Here is a 19,772-nt window from a genome sequence, read left to right as displayed (position 1 = left end):
CTTATTTTTAAGCAGTGGCCGCTACTTCTATATTCTCCCAGAAGAGGAAATGTCCTCTGCACATCCATCTTGTCAAGATCCCTCAAGATCTTATATGTATTTTTCAGTCAAGTCACCTCTTACTCTTCTAAACTCCAGTGGATACAAGCCTATTCTATCCAACATTTCCTCAAAAGACAACCCTCCCATGCTAGATAATCGTAAACCTACCCTTTGACAGATATTAAACTAACTGGCCTGAAGTTTCCTGCTATCTCGCCACCCCCCCCCCAAACTCCACCCCGCCATTTTTGAATAAATACGAGTTACATTCACTATTTTCAAATCGAATGAAACCTTCCTTGAATCCAAGAGATTTTGGAAAATTAAAAGCCACACATCATCATCTTACTAGCCAGTTCTTCTACGACATGAGGATAACATCTGTCAGGGCTCAGGAACTTGTCAGCCCAGAGCTTCAACAATTTGCTCAGTGCCACTTGATGATGATAATTTCCTTCATTTCTTCCCTCCTATTTCCTGATTTGCAGCTTCTTCTGCAATGTTACTTATATCCTCTATAGTGAAGACCGATGCAAAATACTTGTTCAGTTCATCTACCATCTCCTTATTTTCCGTTATTATTCCCCCAGACTCTCTCGCTAGGACCAACACTCACTAATTTTTAAAAATATCTATAGACCCTCTTACCATCTGGCTTACTTTCAAAGTGTGGGACTATATTTTGAAGAAAGAGGTTGTAAACATAAAAATTAAGCCATCATTGTTGCAAATCGATATTAAATATTTGGATATGTAGTTTCATCCCAGAAATTCTGCTCACCCTAATAACACAGGAGCTTGGATTTGAGCCTAATCAAGGAATTTACAATATTTTGAGCACACCCAAGTCAACAAATTAACAAATCAACAAGTTAACAACCTCTTAAGAGGCATTATGGGAAAAGTCAAAACTTTAAAGGAAATGTATTTAAATTAAAAGAATATCCTGGGAGAATGGCACATTCCAGCCCCTGCAGAATCTGCCAGTTGTGTACCAGCGCCCAAGCAATTTACGTAATCACAGTACCCAAAATGCCTGGAAAACTTGGTAGAAGAATAGAATCTATAAGGAGATAAGTATCCATGTTAGACAGTGTCAATATCAACCCAATAGTGGAATGTAACACTGCTGGGCAAAAAAAAACTAATCTCCTTCGCTCAGTAATTCAAAGGCAAGACTGAATAATAGCCAATTATCTCGAATGATAAAAGTAACATTACAGGAATTGAGGCTTCATGATTCAGCAATCTTTTTTCCATTTTTCTATAGAAAAGACTTAGACACATGCAATTTTTTAAGTGTCTGTGGAGCATTAGTCGGCTCTCGATAGACCTATGCTAAATTGCGATTCTGTAGGCAGAGGAATGATTAATATGCAAAATGTGAAGCAATTAATCAACAAGGAGAAAACATTGGCCCTTTGTGCATTTACAAAAAGTGGTCTGACCTGTGCATATTCTCTACTTTTGTAATCGTGCATTAATAAAAGTTACATTGGCTAACAAATGTCTCATGATAGCCCATATTCTGTACAGGTTTCATATTTGAAATAAAATTTACAAATTGAATGTTGTTTCAGTGTTAAATCAGTTGGTCTGTGCAGAGCTGGAAGGAGTGCAAGACAAACATCCTCCGAAGGATACAGGAGATGTTTCATCACTACACTCACGTTCCTGCTGCCAAACTAGTAGCAGAGGATCGTGGAAGTCAACTTCGGCTTGAATTTTCACTCCTGACCTGGTTAAATTTTCATTCCAGGGAACGGGTGCCAATGGGAGTGAGGCCTGCCAACCCCTAAAAGAGTTCAGAGGCAGCTCCAGGGGTATGAAGGCAAGATTCAGAAAGGGCTGACAGTGCTCTGGAATTTTGTTGCAGCTGCTCTCATCCGCCTGCGCCCCCCCTCCCCATGCCACATCCATACCCACCTCATATCTCCCCACCCCGTGGCCCCTCATACCCTCCACACCAGCCAATGCTCCTCTATTCACACCCCGTCTCACTATCCAATCCCTTATACCTTCCACGCCCCTCTACCACCTTCATGGCCCTTTATACCCCTGTGCCATACCCCCACAAACCACCTTTTGCCTTCATACCCTCTATGCCAACTCACCCAGGGCATGACCAACCTCAGGACCCATGCTGAGATGACGATACTAAAAAAACTCATTAAAGAAAGAGGATGTGTTGGAACTATTGAATGGCATCAAGGTTGGTAAGTCGCCGGGACCGGATGGGATGTACCCCAGGTTACTGTGGGAGGCGAGGGAGGAGATTGCGGAGCCTTTGGCGATGATCTTTGCATCGTCGATGGAGACAGGAGAGGTTCCGGAGGATTGGAGGATTGCAGATGTGGTCCCTATATTCAAGAAAGGGAACAGGGACAGCCCGGGAAATTACCGACCGGTGAGTCTAACCTCAGTGGTTGGTAAGTTGATGGAGAGGATCCTGAGAGACAGGATTTATGATCATCTAGAGAAGTTTAGTATGATCAAAAGTAGTCAGCACGGCTTTGTCAAGGGCAGGTCGTGCCTTACGAGCCTGGTTGAGTTCTTTGAAAATGTGACCAAACACATTGACGAAGGAAGAGCGGTGGATGTGGTCTATATGGACTTCAGCAAGGCGTTCGATAAGGTCCCCCATGCAAGACTTCTTGAGAAAGTGAGAGGGCATGGGATCCAAGGGGCTGTTGCCTTGTGGATCCAGAACTGGCTTGCCTGCAGAAGGCAGAGAGTGGCTGTGGAGGGGTCTTTCTCTGCATGGAGGTCAGTGACCAGTGGAGTGCCCCAGGGATCTGTTCTGGGACCCTTGCTGTTTGTCATTTTCATAAATGACCTGGATGAGGAAGTGGAGGGATGGGTTGGTAAGTTTGCTGACGACACCAAGGTAGGTGGTGTTGTGGATAGTTTGGAGGGATGTCAGAAGTTGCAGCGAGACATAGATAGAATGCAAGACTGGGCGGAGAAGTGGCAGATGGACTTCAACCCGGATAAGTGTGTAGTGATCCATTTTGGCAGATCCAATGGGATGAAGCAGCAGTATAATATGAAGGGTACCATTCTTAGCAGTGTAGAGGATCAGAAGGACCTTGGGGTCCGGGTCCATAGGACTCTTAAATCGGCCTCGCAGGTGGAGGATGCGGTCAAGGCGGCGTACGGCGTACTAGCCTTCATTAATCGAGGGATTGAGTTTAGGAGTTGGGAGATAATGCTGCAGCTTTATAGGACCCTGGTTAGACCCCACTTGGAGTACTGCGCGCAGTTCTGGTCACCTCATTACAGGAAAGATGTTGAAGCCATTGAAAGGGTGCAGAGGAGATTTACAAGGATGTTGCCTGGATTGGGGGGCATGCCTTATGAGGATAGGTTGAGGGAGCTTGGTCTCTTCTCCCTGGAGAGATGAAGGATGAGAGGTGACCTGATAGAGGTTTACAAGATGTTGAGAGGTCTGGATAGGGTAGACTCTCAGGCTATTTCCAAGGGCTGAAATGGTTGCTACGAGAGGACACAGGTTTAAGGTGCTGGGGGGTAGGTACAGAGGAGATGTCAGGGGTAAGTTTTTCACTCAGAGGGTGGTGGGTGAGTGGAATCGGCTGACGTCGGTGGTGGTGGAGGCAAACTCGTTGGGGTCTTTTAAGAGACTTCTGGATGAGTACATGGGATTTAATGGGATTGAGGGCTATAGATAGGCCTAGAGGTAGGGATATGATCGGCGCAACTTGTGGGCCGAAGGGCCTGTTTGTGCTGTGGCTTTCTATGTTCTATGTTAAAGGAAAAAACATTCACTGCACTTAAATTAATCCTTTAGAAAAACATTTAATTCAAGTGCTTGTTGTTTCTCTTCCCATACCTAGTGGTGCAGAAAGTATACTTTCATCTGTTCCTATAGCAAAGTTTTTCCTGGAACAGGTCGCTAGCCTTTTGCCAGGGACTTGTAGCTTGAGGGGTGCCACACCATATCAAGCATGGCATTTCTTTAAATACTAGTCATTGCCTGTCTACCGCCAAATCTTTTAGTGTATGTTCCCAATCCACCTTCATACTTTCATAATTCCCTTTCTTCAGATTTAAGAACCTAGTTTCAGAATGAACTGTGTTGCATTCAAATTGAATGTATAATTCTATCACATTATGGTCACTGTTTTGCAAAGGCTCCTTTATATTAAGGTTATTAATTAGCTCTTTCTCATTACACAATACAAAACCCAAAATAGCCTAATTCCTAATTGGCTCCTCGGCCTACTGCTCCAGAAACCCATCTAATACACACTTCAGGAATTCACCTATACAGCATTTAGTGCTCAGTTAACTCAATCGGTGTGTAAATTGAAATTGTCCATTATTACTGTATTACCCACATTGCAATGCTAATGTTGGGCATGGTATAAATCAGAAAATTAGAGGTGCAGGCAGCTTGGTTGCCCATTAACAATTCCCACCTATGTTTTCTGCCCTTTGCTGTTTCTTAGCTCCAGCCACCACGATTCTACATTTTGAACCTTCCATCCAAGATCCTCTTTTATGTACTTATTTCTTCCCTTATTAGGAGTGCTGCCAAACCAGAGCGTGGCATGCTTGTACAGTGGTTAGCACGACTACCTCACAGTACCAGGGACCCGAGTTCAATTTCAGCCATGGGTGAATCTACATGCCATGGGTACCTGCGTGGGTTTCCTCTGGATGCTCCATTTCTCTCCCACAATCCAAAGATGCGCTTGTTAGGTGGCTTGGCCATGGTAAACTGCCCCTTAGTGTCCCGAGATGTGTAGTTTGGAAATTTGTGGGGTAAGAGTTCTAACAACACCAGGTTAAAGTCCAACAGGTTTATTTGGTAGCAAATGCCATTAGCTTTCGGAGCGCTGCTCCTTCATCAGATGGAGTGGATATCTGCTCTCAAACAGGGCACAGAGACACAAAATCAAGTTACAGAATACTGATTAGAATGCAAATCTCTCCAGCCAACCAGGTCTTAAAGATACAGACAATGTGAGTGGAGGGAGCATTAAGCACAGGTTAAAGAGATGTGTATTGTCTCCAGATAGGACAGCCAGGGAGATTCTGCAAGTCGAGGAGGCAAGCTGTGGGGGTTACTGATAGTGCGACATGAACCCAAGATCTCGGTTTAGGCCGTCCTCATGTGTGCGGAACTTGGCCATCAGTTTCTGCTCAGCGACTCTGCGCTGTCGTGTGTCGTGAAGGCCGCCTTGGAGAACGCTTACCCGAAGATCAGAGGCTGAATGCCCATGACCGCTGAAGTGCTCCCCAGCAGGAAGAGAACAGTCTTGCCCGGTGATTGTTGAGCGGTGTTCATTCATCTGTTGTCGTAGCGTCCGCATGGTTTCCCCAATGTACCATGCCTCGGGACATCCTTTCCTGCAGCGTATCAGGTAGGCAACGTTGGCCGAGTTGCAAGTATAGGTACCATGTACCTGGTAGATGGTGTTCTCATGTGAGATGATGGCATCCGTGTTGATGATCCGGCACGTCTTGCAGAGGTTGCTGTGGCAGGGTTGTGTGGTGTCGTGGTCACTGTTCTCCTGAAGGCTGGGTAGTTTGCTGCGGACAATAGTCTGTTTGAGGTTGTGCGGTTGTTGGAAGGCAAGAAGTGGGGATGTGGGGATGGCCTTGGCGGGATGTTTGTCTTCATCAAATGACATGTTGAAGGCTCCAGAGGAGATGCCGTAGTCGGCCTGGGAATGGAGGGATACAAACGATTGGTCTAGTTGGACCAAGGAGCGGCACAGGCTTGGAGGGCCAAAGGGCCTGTTTCCTGTGCTGTACTGTTCTTTGTTCGTAGATCCAACGCCGGCATCTCCACATAATGTGTGGGGTTACAGGAATAGGGCAAAAGAGGGGGCCTGGGTAAGATACTCTGTCAGAGAGTCTGTGCAGATTCAATGGGCTGAATGGCCTCCTTCTCTACTGTAGGGATTCTATGATTCATTTTCACCTATCCCTCTTCGGAATAAGGGTGGCATGGTGGCACAGTGGTTAGCACTGCTACCTCACAGCATCAGGGACCCCGGTTCGATTCCCAGCTTAGGTCATTACCTGTGTAGAGTCTGCATGTTCTCCCAGTCTCTGCATGGGTTTCCTCCCACGGTCCAAAAGACATGGTTAGATGCAATGGCCATGCTAAATTCTCCCTCAGTGTATCCGAACAGGTGCCAGAGTGTGGCAGCTAAGGGATTTATCTTTGTTACCTTGCCGCTATATCTCTGTAATGGTTATTAAACCTTACCCATTTACCGCAATTTCTGCATTCAAATCATCAACATTTTTGTGAATTCTACAAGCATCCAGATAGAGTGCTTTTAATGGTGTTTTAGGAAAATCTATTCTCTATTCTGACCCTATATGATGCCTGCCTATGCTTCATCTGTCCTCTATTTTTGCTTTCTACTTTTCTAACCTCCGATCAGGTTCCCACCCCCCCTCGCCAACAGCACTAGTGAGTCTTCCTGTGAGGATGTTAGTCCCAATCCAGCTAAGATGCAGTCCATCCATCTCGTACACTTCCCAGAAATCTAATGCCCTCCCTCCTACACCAGTTCTCCAGCCACGAGAGTAAAGTTAAACTTTATTTTATTTGGCCTCAAGTTAATAAACCTTAAGTGTGATAAACCTGGATAATACATTACAGCTATTTAACAATTTTTTGAATTTCAACGAATTCCACACCTCCCAAAGAGCAGTTACTCACCAGCCATGTAACCATTCATTTTGTCAAATTCAGAGAGCTCCAGCCCTCTGCCACCATCTCCCATAATCTGTCCTGCTTCGCCAGCGCCTCCCGCCCTCTCCGTGCTCCATCACCATCTCCCACAATCTCCCCGCTCCCTCACTCGGAAGTGAAATGATCCACAAGAAAATAGGCTTCTGGACCAGGAGAAAAGGAGATTTCTGCCTAGAATTGAACTGAAATACATCAGGTTGGGGATGAATTATAGGATAGAAAAAGTACTGCAAAACAACGGAGAAGGATATTCAAAACACAACAGATGAGTCCTGATAGCAAAAGGAATCTTCTCGAAGTTGGAAGTCAAATTTGAATACAGTTTTAGCTATTGAAAAAAGCACAATCAAAATAAAGAATAAACAGGGTCATAGGATAAGCTAGGCCTCCACCCAAGTAATTTGAAATTAGTTGGAACTTGTAGTTAAGAACCAAAATGCTATGAAATCGTCAACAGAGTCAAAGTAGGATTTGGGGAGAATGAATTGAGTTGCAAACAAGAGAGGAATTCAGTATGGATCTTCCCGTTCAGGAACCCTCTTCAGAATCATACAACGCAGGAGCCCATTCAGACTATTTTACCTGTTCCAGATTAGGTAGAGCTATCCAACTAATCCTACTCTTTTCTCCATAGCTCATGTTTTCCTTTTGTCCTTCAAGTATTTATTCAATTCTCTTTTGAATGTTATTAATGAATCTCCTGTGACCACTCTCAGGTAGTGCATGCCAGATCACAACCAAGTTAAAAATCACTTTCATATGTCACCTCTGGATCTTTTTAAAATTATTTTACATTTCTTTCCCTTAATTACCAACTTTGCTGCTACTGGGAAGCTGCTGTTAAGGACGTGGCTCATAGTAAACGCAAAGTTATTCCAAATCCCAGAAGGGAAACTTGAAACATCTGTCCTCAACTGTAATTCTTCCATTTCATTGTTGGGAAAGGTTTGAAATCCAGAGAATGTCTCAGATGTTTTGTGAAGATTTTAAATAAAATGATTATTTATAAACTAGAATTACACACACAACAATGGTTCTAGAGTTTCACTAATTTTACAGTTCCAAACAATCTTTACTTCACTATCTTCAGAGTTAACTCTCCTAAAATGGTCTGCAACGATTTATAAATATAAAACAAAATCCAGTACAGATGACCAGACTGGGAAGTGTTTTTTGGGAGTTGCTTCGGAGGTAGAATTTTTTTTAAAAGCTTGCTTTTAAACGCAGGCTTTTTACTGGGAGCTAAATGGGTATTGCTGATGAGAGCCGAGGTCTCAAAAATAGCTTTCCTGCATGGGTTTAATGACCTAATATCCAGTTTCCCCCTTGATCTTCCCTTATCTGAGCTACCTTCTTCAGAAGTCACACTTAATTACCTTTAATTCTCGAGTCTAGCCTTTAGAGCTTAAATGCAAAGTACTTTATCACCCTTTCTTTACACCTTGCCCCTTCAATATCTTATTCATGTCCCTTCATATTTTGTACCCCATTGTTACCAACTTGCCTTAGGTAAACAAATGTTTGCAGTGTTTCTAAGCTCATCAACATATCAAAAGCACTAGTTCTAACATAGCCAAGCCATCCCTGCCTGAAGCAACTTATATCTGCCCACATCTTATATTTTTTAAAAAATATAACCAGCACAAAACATTCCGAATTTTAGATTTCTCTGATACTTTCGCACCATTATTTTCATGACATTACCTCTTCATCTAGTAATCCCTTATCAAAGTAATCCATGATTTCGCATACCCATCAAATTTCCTCTTAAATCTTCTCTGCTTTTAGAAACCAAGCTTCTCCAGTTTCTTCATAAAGTGTCTCATCCTTGATACCACTCTAGTGAATGTTCTCAGCTTCTCCAAGACCTTGACATCCTTCCTGAAGTTTGGTGCTCAGGATTGAACAATATGCCAAACAGAGGCCTAACCATATAGGTTTAGCTTAGCTTCCTTCTTTTTGTATCCTATTCCTCTATTAAAATCACGATCCTATGCCGTCTTTAATGTCTTCTCCACATGTCCTGTCATCTTCATAATTTTGTATCGACAACTTCAGATCTCTGTTCCTTGTACCCTCTTCATGGTTTTACCACTTAGTTCATATTTTCACCTCCTCTCCTACCCCCATCTTCCTACTAAAATACATCACTTCACGTGTATTGAACTGTCTCTGCCATGGATCATTTTACCAGTTGATAGCCTTTTGAATTCAGTTACTGTCTTCCTCATTTTTGAGATTGTATAATCTGCAAACTTTGAAATGATTGACAGTTCACTCATGTCCTTTAGGGAAGGAAACCTGCCGTCATACCTGGTCTGGCCTACATGTGACTCGAGCTACTCTCAACTATCTTCTGGAACAGCTTCGCAAGCCACTCAGTTTCAAGGACAACTAGGGATGGGCAAAAAACCCTGGCCAGCTAGCTACGCTCATGTCCCATGAATGAATAAAATGTCCTGATTCACCTGGTATGATGAGTGCCAGACAAAAAGTTTCAACATTGTGTCATTTTTCTGCAATTTTCAAGTTCTGTACTACCAAGCATATATCAATTATTAAATTGTTAATATCAATAGTCTTTAATATATTCAATGCATTGCTTGATGGTTAAGACTGATTCCACTCGCTATCACTTGCTTGGATTTAGTCACCTTATTGTCAACAGCTTGTACTTAGCAGAGCTCAGTGGAACCAGAGGGTGCATTGGTCATTCACACACAGCACTGGCTGTTTTCAACTACAGCTGGCAATTTTCATTCTGCAAGAATGAAAACCTGGCCTTCCACCCCAATCACTATGCGGTGACCCCCTGTGAACATTTTTAGCTATCTGAAGAGCAAAGTTCTGGTTTGGAAAATTTGCCCCTTCCTCATGTCTAGTCCCAAACAAAAAAAGTTAGATAAGAAACTGGTGCACGAGTGCTTTTGAACCTGTGCAGATCATTACAGGGTTAACACCTTACAACCAAGCTGCTTCACAAGTGCAGAATCATTTCAAGCCAGTAACATCTCATTTCAACAAGACAGTGAGGCTGCAACACATCTGGCAATTTTCTGTGAGCTTTTAAAATCAATTCAGATTAATGTTTCTATTTTGAATAATTCTCTGCAATGGGTAACAATTTGTAAATTATACAGCATTATAAAGTAGTGAGATTCGGTATCAAGATTAAACATCGCATATTTGATTTAAACCAACTAGCAAAGTTAGGTTCCAATACAGAAAACTCATTGGTGGAAGCTTTGGGATTAAACATTAACAAACATGTACATCAAATCTATTTTAATATCTGGGTTTCCTCAATGTTAGATATTACATTCTTCCACCTTTCCGAAGCCAGCGAGGTTCAAGGGCACAGTTTGTCACTGTTGAGATTCTCACTTAAACTGTCTGCTTCAACATCAGCAGACATAAAGGTGCCTCTTTTTACAAATAACAATCAATCCAATTTTTAAGTTTATTTTGAACAAGCTGGAATGCACTTGGATTTCATCTAGCATCAGATGTAGCTGGTAAAAACGTACCACATCAGATACAACAAATTCCTTACATAAGAAATAGGAGCAGGAAACCATTTGGCCGGTCAAACCTACTCTGCCATTCAATACAATCATGGCTGACCTCCCGGCTTCAAATCTACTTTTCCACCTGCTTCCCATATCCCTCGATTCCAAGCCTGTTGGAATTTTACTGCCTCGCCCACCTGAGGCTTGTAAGATCCTGCCCGAGGCCAACAGAGAATGCAGCTCTGCGAGCCTCGCTCGCCCCGATTCTGGGGCAGGTGAGGCGGTAAAATTCCAGCCTAAAAGTCTATCTATCCCAGCCTTAAATATATTCCATGATGGTGCATCCCACAAACCTCTGGGGTAGAGAATCCCAAAGTTTCACAACAGAGTGAAGAAATTTCCCATCCCAGTGTTAAATGATTACCCCCTTCTAAATTCCCCAGCCAAGAGAATCAACCCGTTCATATTCTGGAATGTTTCAATGAGATCACCTTTCATTCTTCTAAATGCCAGAAAATATAGACCCAATTTACTCAGCCTGTCATCATAGGACAACCCTCAGCTCAGGGTCAAATCTAGTGAAGCTCCACTGTACTGTCTCCAATGCAAGTATATCCTTCTTTAAATATGGAACTTGCACGGTCACATGCAAGTTTCTCTGAACATTAACAAGTTTCACACCCTTCAAAAATAATATTTGCTTTTCTATTCCCACAATCAAAGTGAATAACCTCACACTTTCCCACATTATATGCCTACCAACTTTTTTGCCTACTCATTTAACTTGTTTCCATGTATATTTGCAGCCTGTATCCTCCTCACTGCTTGCATTCCCACTTGGATTTGTATTGTCAGCAAAACTAGATACATTAGTTGGTTAAAGTCATTAATAAAGATTGTAAATAGTTGAGGGTCCAGCACTGATTATTGCAGCACTATTATTCACTCCTGACAACTTGAAAATGTCCTATTAATTCCCACTTTCTGCTTACTGTCCATTAACCACCCATGCTATCACCTTCAACTCCATAAGTGTGTATTAACTTTTTGTATGCCTTTTGGAAATTTGGAAAAAAATCCTTCCAGAATCTAGAGACTTTTGTAGCCAACACGTCCACTATCTCTGCAGCTATCTCTATGGAAGCCTGGCTTGCAGGGTATCAGGTCCTGGATATTTGGCAGAATTTAGTCCTTCTAGTTTCTCCAGTATTTTTTCATGCTTATACCAATTACCTTATTCTTTTTTGCACATAAGTTACCCTCTATTTCAGGGATGAAACTTGTGTCTGAAACACAATTTGTTCAATATCCTCTTTTATTATGATTAATCTAGTCTCTACTTCTAAAGTATTGCTTAGTTTAGCTACTTTCTTTTTTTATACTTGTAAAAGTTGCCCGTTTTATATTCCTGGCCAGATTACTTTTATTCTATGTTTTTTCCTTATATCAAGAACTTTTTGGTGGCCTTTTACTGGTTTCCAAAACATTCCCAATCCCCAGACTTAAATTAATCTTTGTAACATTATGCGCCTCTTCTTTTAACCGAATACCACTTAACTTCCATAACAATCCACAGATGGATCTTTCTCACTGATGTTTTGCTCTTCAATGGAATTATATTTTGAATTGTTTATCTAAATGTTTCCCACCATTCATTTACTGCCATAACTTTTAGTCTAATTACCCAATTAGTCTTGGCCAGCTCTCCCTCATACCTATGTCATTGGCACTCAGATTCCTGGTTCTAGTTGGAACGTCACTTTCAAACTTAATGTGGAAATCAATCGCATTAGGGTCACTAATTCCCAGTGGTTATTTTACTATGACATTAATTAACCACACCTAATTGCAAAATACTAGATCTAAAGTTGCATTAACCCATGTTGGTTCCACAATATATTGCTCAAAGTCTTGAAAGCATTCTACCAACTCATCTTCCACACTACCTTGGTCAATTTGATTGGTCCAAGTCTACAAGAAGATTGAAGTTCCTCCAAAATTACAATGTCTTTGTTACAAGCTTAAATAATTCTTTCACGATAAAAGCAAAATACTGCGGATGCTGGAATCTGAACCAAAAACAGAAAATGCTGGAACATCTCAGCAGGTCTAACAGCATCTGTGGGGAGAAAAGAGCCAACATTTCAAGTCTAGATGACCCTTCGTCAGAGCTGAGATTTTCCAGCATTTTGTGTTTTTGTTCTTGCTTAATGATCCGTCCAATAGCATAACAGTTAGGGCACTTCCAAATCTCCACCCATACCAATTTTATTTTCTAATTGGCGAGAATCTTGGGTCAGATAATGTCCATGTCATTCCTTTACTATCAGAATACTCCTCTGCAAAATATTGTGTATCCTGGTCACCTTGTAACAATGCCTTGATAAGGGCGATTAGATCTAAACCATTTATCTCTATTTGTGCCATTAGCTCATTAACTTATTGGGGATGTTCCGTGCATTCAAATAAAGTGACATTTGTTTTTAAACTACTATCCTTTGCATGGGCCTTACTCCCTGATGCACTATTACCGTTAACATATCTGACCCACTCAGATTGTCTCTCTGCACTGTCTGGTGGCAATGTGGTTCAGTGGCTAGCAATGCTGCCTCACAGCGCCAGGGACTCGGGTTCAATTCTTCCCTCAGGTGACTGTGGAGTTTGCACATTCTCCCCATGTCTGTGTGGGTTTCCTCCCACAGTCCAAAAGATATGTGGGTTAGGTTGATTGGCCATGCTAAATTGCCCTTAGTGTCAGGGGGATTAGCAGGGTAAATATGTGGGGTTACAGGGATATGGCCTGGGTGGGATTGTGTTGGAGGAGGCTTGGATGGGCCGAATGGCCTCCTTCTGCACTATAGGGATTCTATGATTTTATGCACATCAATATATTTTCCTATTGCCTCAAATTTTAGCTTTTTATTTCCAAACCTCCCTTCACCCAAACCCTCCTCCCTCTCTTAGTTTAAAGTCATCTTCCACCAACTCTAACCATATTTGCTGGTGCACAAATATTTATATGTGCTGTCCCATTGTGTCACTCCGGTTACCATTACCTGCATCGCTACCCTGTCCTATTGTCTGGTCTTTTCTCTTTAACTTTCCAAATCTCCCCTCATGAGAACGCTCCCCACTGTTTAGTTTTAAGCGCTCCCTACTTGTAAGACCAGGACACTGGCCCCAGCACAGTTCAAATGATTATCCCAATGGTACAGCTTCCTCTTCCCCCAATATAGATGCCAATGCCGCATGAAATGAAACGCCATGTCCTTTACAGCAATCTTTGAGCCACACATTCAATTCTCTAATCTTATGCTCGTGGCTCAGGTATTAATAAATCAGAGATTGCCACCTTGCGAACATGCAAATAATTGGGCGGCACCGTGGTTAGCACTGCTGCCTCACAGCACCAGGGACCCAGGTTCAATTCCCGGCTTGGGTCACTGTCTGTGTGCAGTTTGCACATTCTCCCCATGTCTGCGTGGGTTTCCTCCGGGTGCTCTGGTTTCCTCCCAGTCTGAGACGTGTTGGTTCGGTGCATTGACCCGAACAGATGCTGGAGTGACAAGGGGAATTTCACAGAAACTTCATAGTAGTGTTAATGTAAGCCTTATTTGTGACTAATAAATAAACTAACAAATAAGGAGCAAAAATAGGCCAGTCAGCCCCTCGAGCCTGCTCCACCATTCAACAAGATCATGGCAGATCTGTTTGTTTCAAATTCCACATTCTCATCTACCCTGATAACCTCTGATTCCTTGCTTAACAGAATCCATCTACCTTCAACTTAAAAATATTCAATGACCCCCACCTCCACTGCCTTCTGAGGCAGAGTTCTAGACACAATCCTCTGAAAATATTTCTTCTCATTCCTACCTGAAAAGGGTGACCCCAATTTCAAAACCACGCCCCCTAGTTTTGGATCTTACATACTTCAATCAAGTCACCCTTCACTTTTCTAAACTCCAGTGGAAGCTCGCTCAGTCTTTCCAAATTTTCTTCATAAGATAACACTCATTTCAGATATCAATCTAACAAACCTTCTCTGAACCACCTCTAACGCATTTACATCGTTCCTCAGATGAGGCCAAAACTCTCAGTACAAGAGGCGGTGTCACCAATACCCTGTATAACTGAAGCATAATATCCTTACTTTTATGTTAATTCCTCTCATATTAAAGGATAGCATTCCATTCACCTTAATTACTTGCTGTCCCTGCATATCAACTTATGACTCATGCAGCATAGCACCTAGATCCCTCTGCACCTCTTGAATTCTGCAGTCATTCTACGTTTGTGATACTCTTTTTAATTCTTCCTGCCAAAGTGAACAACTTCACATTTTATTCCATTTGCCAGATCTTTGCCCACTCAACTTATCTATACCCACCTGTAACCTCCTCATCTCCTCTTAACATACTTTCTCACATTTTTTGTGTCACCTACACATTTAGATACCATGCCTTTGCTTCCCCTCATCCAAGTCATTGATGTAAATCGCAAAACATTGAAGCCCCAACACAGGCAGCTGCAGGACTCCATGCGTCACATCCTGCTAATCAGGAAAAGATGATGTGGAGATGCCGGCGTTGCACTGGGGTGAACACAGTAAGAAGTCTCACAACACCAGGTTAAAGTCCAACAGGTTTATTTGGTAGCAAATACCATAAGTTTTCGGAGTGCTGCTCCTTCGTCAGATGGAGTGGAAATGTGCTCTTGGTACTTTCTACACAATAAATGGACCGTTCCTGTCATTTTACTGAGAGAAGGTTTGCTACAGACATGTGCCTCGTCTCCCGGAGCTCTGTTGAATAAACTGTGTTTTGGAATCTCAAGATCTGACTATTAGTGGATTTTCCCCACAACAATTCTAATCAGTATTCTGCAACTTGATTTTGTGTCTCTCTGCACTGTTTGAGAGCACATTTCCACTCCATCTGACGAAGGAGCAGCGCTCCGAAAGCTTATGGTTTTTCCAACAAAATAAACCTGTTGGACTTTAACCTGGTGTTGAGAGACTTCTTACTGTAATCAGGAAAAGACCAGTTATACATAGTTTGTTTGATGCCAGCCAATCTTCTATCCACGCTAATTTGTTACCCCTACAGAGTTTTTATTTTCCATAATAACGCTTCATGTGGCACCTTACTAAACACCTCCGGGGAATCCAAGTACAGTATGGTCGACAGGCTGCCCTTTATCCATTGCACTTTTACTCCTTCAAAAACTCCAATAAATTGATTCGTGGTTCTGTTTTTTAAAATTTAAGCCCCTAGCTGTTCATACACCCTCAGCAAGACCTCTTCCTTACTCCTACCCATGTCCTTGGTATCCATGTACATCACGACAACTGGATCCTACCCGCACCACTGCAAGCTCCTCTCCAGCTCAGAAATATACTTAACCCTGGCATCAGGCAAACATTGCCCGATGCCAGTACATAGTACATTGGGGAGACCATGCAGACACTATGACAACGGATGAACGAACACTGCTTGACAATCACCAGGCAGGAGTGTTCTCTTCCAGTCGGGAAACACTTCAGCAGTCACAGGCATTCAGCCTCTGATCTCCAGGTAAGCGTTCTCCAAGGCGGCCTTCACGACACACAACTCAAGAGTCGCTGAGCAGAGACTGATAGCCAAGTTCCGCACACGAGGACGGCCTCAATCGGGATCTTGGGTTCATGTCACACTATCTGTAACCCCCACGACTTGCATGGGGCTTGCAAAATCTCACTAACTGTCCTGACTGGAGACAATACACATCTCTAACCTGTGCTTAACCCTCTCTCCACTCACATTGTCTGTACCTTTAAGACTCGCATTCCAACCATTATCTTGTAAATTGAGTTTGTCTCTTTATATGCCCTGTTTGTGAACACGACTTCCACTCACCTGATAAAGGCGCAGCGCTCCGAAAGCTAGTGGCTTGTGCAACCAAATAAACCGGTTGGACTTTAACCTGGTGTTGTGAGACTTCTTACTGAGTTTATCCCAGTCCAACGCCGGCATCTCCACATCGGGCAAGCAACACAGCCTTTTGGATTCTCGCTCTCGGTTAGAGCACTGTTCAGCTCCCTAGCTATACTGCACCCTATATTTAGGTTCCCACTTCTTTTTACTCCCCTCCTCCCACCCCAAATTTCAATGGCTCCTTGCATCAGTTTTCCCATTGTCTCTGCAGTCTGTGATCTAGTCTTCAGTCTCCTCTCGTTATCTTCTGGGTCCCCATTGCTGCCTCACTTGAAATCATACCCTCCTGTCCCTGAAAATAGACCAATTCTGAAGTGCCGAGCCTAAAGGTGCAACTGCCTCCTGGAATAAAAAGTATCTAGGTAACTTTCCCCTCTCTGATAAATTGCAATGTTCAAAGCTTGGACTCCAGTCAAAGCTTCGACTCAGAGCCGAGGTTGTTCAAACTGCTGCCATTTACTACTGATGTGGTTGCCATGGATCTCAATGATATCCACTAGTTCTCACATGCTACAGATGCATACATCTGTCCTACTATAGCTGCATTTTATTTAACTAATTAGGTTTCAAGTTTAGAATGTTATCTCTGGTTATATTAAATAGTTTAACTAAAGAGTTTAACTAATTGAGCTATTTTTATGCCTCCCCATTACAATTTTAAAACTCACCAATCACCTACCTGCTCACCAGCTACCAGAAGCTGAAGGAAAAAACAAAGTACAAATTGCAAAGACCTAGTCAACTTCCTACTATAGTTAACACTAATTCAGGCAACTACTTCCAATTAGAATATGGAAAAGTTATGGCGCAGAAAGAACTTATTCAATAACATTGTGTTCGTGCCTGCCAAAAAAAAAGTCACATGTTTTAATTCCATTTTCCAACACCAGGTCTGTTGATTGACAGATAACTGCCACTGTCTTTTTAACCAGCTTGAAATTTTAAAGTTTGAAGTTAGGGTGGCACGGTGGCTAGCAGTGCTGCCTCACAGCGCCAGGGACCCTGGCTCAATTCCAGGCTTGGGTCACTGTGTGAAGTTTGCACATTTTCCCTATGCTTGCGTGGGTTTCCTCCGGGTGCTCCGGTTTCCTCCCACATTCCAAAGATGTGCGGGTTAGGTGGATTGGCCATAGTAAATTGATCCTTAGTGTCAGGGGGACTAGCTAGGGTAAGTGCATGGGGTGATGGGGGTAGGGCCTGGATGGGATTATGGTCAGTGCAGACTCGTTGGACCAAATGGCCTTCTGCACTGTAGGATTCTATGAAGTCAAAAGTCTGGCTGTTGATCTAAATTACAACTTGAGGAAGACTTACCAGAGATATCCAACCTGCACCAAATTCCCATTTGTTCCTCAGTGCACTCAGGCCTCATCACCACTCTGTGGTCCCACTCACCCCCAAACTATTTGGGGATAAATATTTTCAGAATTTCATTCAGTCCAGTCTTTATTTCTTATTTTCTGTAAATGTGGGTTGCTGCTCCAATATTTACACACTTAGCCCAAAGCAGTCAGGCTTTAGCTTGGAAAACGATTTATTGTTCTTCATCTGGTATTTGGCATCTCTTCAGTAGCTGCCTTCAATTTTATTTAATAACAAAACAGAATAAAGTTAAAGGAAGTTTGAATTTAAACAGTGAACAGTTCAGATGTCAAAGAAACAGGGTTGATTCATTAAAATAAACATCTTAAAGACTTACAATAAATTACAATGAACATACGAGAGCCCAAGGATAGCATCATTTTTCCTCATTCTCAATTTCTATTCCCTTAAAATTACAAAAGCAGTAACCAAAGTAAAACTTGAGGAATATTAATTTTTCTTAATATTTTGACTTCTTACACAAAATCTTCATATGCTCAGGGCTTCTCAAACATTTCATTTACACCACAGCCTTATGGAACCTATCTGGCTGTATTTGTAAATCCACAAGGTGCCTCAAAAGAGAGAAATCTGCATCCAAATAGCAATTACAATCTATTATGTATATTCAGTAAAGAATTTTATAGTGTACAATTTAAAATGGCTAATGGATAGTGAGAAATATTACGGCAATAATACAATCTTAGTGCATGCTGAACTTGAAGGATATGCAAGAAACACTGTTGTTGACACTGCCATAAAAGCATTTTGTACACTGCTCCCATTTCTAATGGGACGCCCTCCTTATGACAGTTTAAAACTCAAAGAAAACTGCAATGTTGGCAAAGAACATATATTTATATAGCATATTGTAATCTCTCTCAAATGCATTCCAAAAAATATTGTTCTCTTTTAAAGACAAAACGCTTGATTTGACCCCCCCCCCCCCCCCCCACCACCCACCCCTCACTCTGCATTTACAGTTTACAGTATGCTGAGGATTGCAGTGGGTGGGTTAAGAAAACTGCATTACAAACTTGGATCTGAATTGTTCCTGTATGTACACTGGAGTATGGAGCAAGGGTACAGAGAATATGTAAATAATTGTTCAGCATATCCTTCTGGTTTCTAGCGAAATGTTCTACTTTTGACATGTTTGGGTGAAGTACTTGAACTTCTGTTCTTACTACCCTCATTTGTTCATGGAAAAGTATCTCATCAGTACTGTAACAACCTACAGAACAGAAACACTTGTATATAGAACTGGGAGACAATTTTCCATAGCCATATCATTCAAAAAAATGAACATCTGCAGGAAGAGAAACCAAGTACTTTGTTCAAAGTACTCGATTTTAGGTTCCGAAATCAAAGGGGGAGGTATAATTCTACTCCACTGTAATTTAACGACTTCTGCTGGAAATATATTTGTATGAATGTTAGTAGAGAGCAACATTAGGCTTGGATACAACATCTCACGTTTGAACTGTCAGAATTTGTGTTTTGCTCATGTACATAAGGAATGATGACTTGAATAGGATAATAAAAAACTGACAATACTCAGGGAATCGTACACTCAGCATGAGTCACTGCCTTTGAAGCACATGAGAATGATGCTATGTTCAAACATATACATCATGCACAAAATAAATTTGAATTACATTAAAATCTAAATGTGTTTTACAAGTGTCAGCCTCTCAGTACCTTGACTACAACAAGCAGTTATCAAAAGCTGTACAATCAAATGCTGCTACTTAAAATTTGAGAAAAATAATCAACCATAAAAGGTTAACTGTTTCGAGTATTTCCAGCACTTCCTATTTTTATTTCATAATCTTGTTCAATTAGCTGCCAACATTTTAAGGTCAAAGTCACATATTTCATCACCATCATAATGAAAATTTGGTTTATAGTACAAGTTTACTTACCTAATGAAACACGTATAACAACAAATGCTTAAAATATAGAAATCATTTACACTAAAATCAGCGGGTTGTATGCAATGCATTATAGTTTTGATGATACCTCCAGCTTTGGGAGATGATAAAGGAGATAAAATAGCCACAAGCATTATTATAAAGATGGCAATTGTGAACAGACAGTCAAACCTAACTACATTATCACAGATATTGCTGTTATTCAATGTACCTT

The sequence above is a fragment of the Mustelus asterias genome, chromosome 10 (genome assembly GCF_964213995.1).
Source record: "Mustelus asterias chromosome 10, sMusAst1.hap1.1, whole genome shotgun sequence".
NCBI classification, from domain to species: Eukaryota; Metazoa; Chordata; class Chondrichthyes; order Carcharhiniformes; family Triakidae; genus Mustelus; species Mustelus asterias.
Note: the sequence above shows the minus strand (reverse complement) of the source record.